The following is a 222-nucleotide window of genomic DNA, read 5'->3' on the forward strand; positions in this document are numbered from 1 at the left end:
CTCTTTTCTCAGCGCCCAGAAAATAATATTCCAACATAAAGGAAAACAGATACACGGAATATAAAAACAACAACAACACGAGAATACAAAACATCACAGATGGAAACAGACAAATGCACGAAAGTCTGCATGTCATTTCTGCTTCTTTAGGCTTTTCTCGAGGACATTGAAGGGAAGATGAGGTCTTTTGTCACCTGATATGAATTCGCCTTTTGTCTTCTC

The 222-nt window shown here is 38.3% G+C and overlaps 1 protein-coding gene across 1 annotated transcript in view; it reads left to right on the top strand.

The window, feature by feature from the left end:
- The window catches only part of LOC119581906, a gene marked incomplete at its 3' end in the record, with an annotated part of 85,972 nt that overhangs the window by 27,398 nt on the left and 58,352 nt on the right, over positions 1–222 (top strand).

The sequence above is a fragment of the Penaeus monodon genome, chromosome 15, assembly GCF_015228065.2.
Source record: "Penaeus monodon isolate SGIC_2016 chromosome 15, NSTDA_Pmon_1, whole genome shotgun sequence".
NCBI lineage: Eukaryota > Metazoa > Arthropoda > Malacostraca > Decapoda > Penaeidae > Penaeus > Penaeus monodon.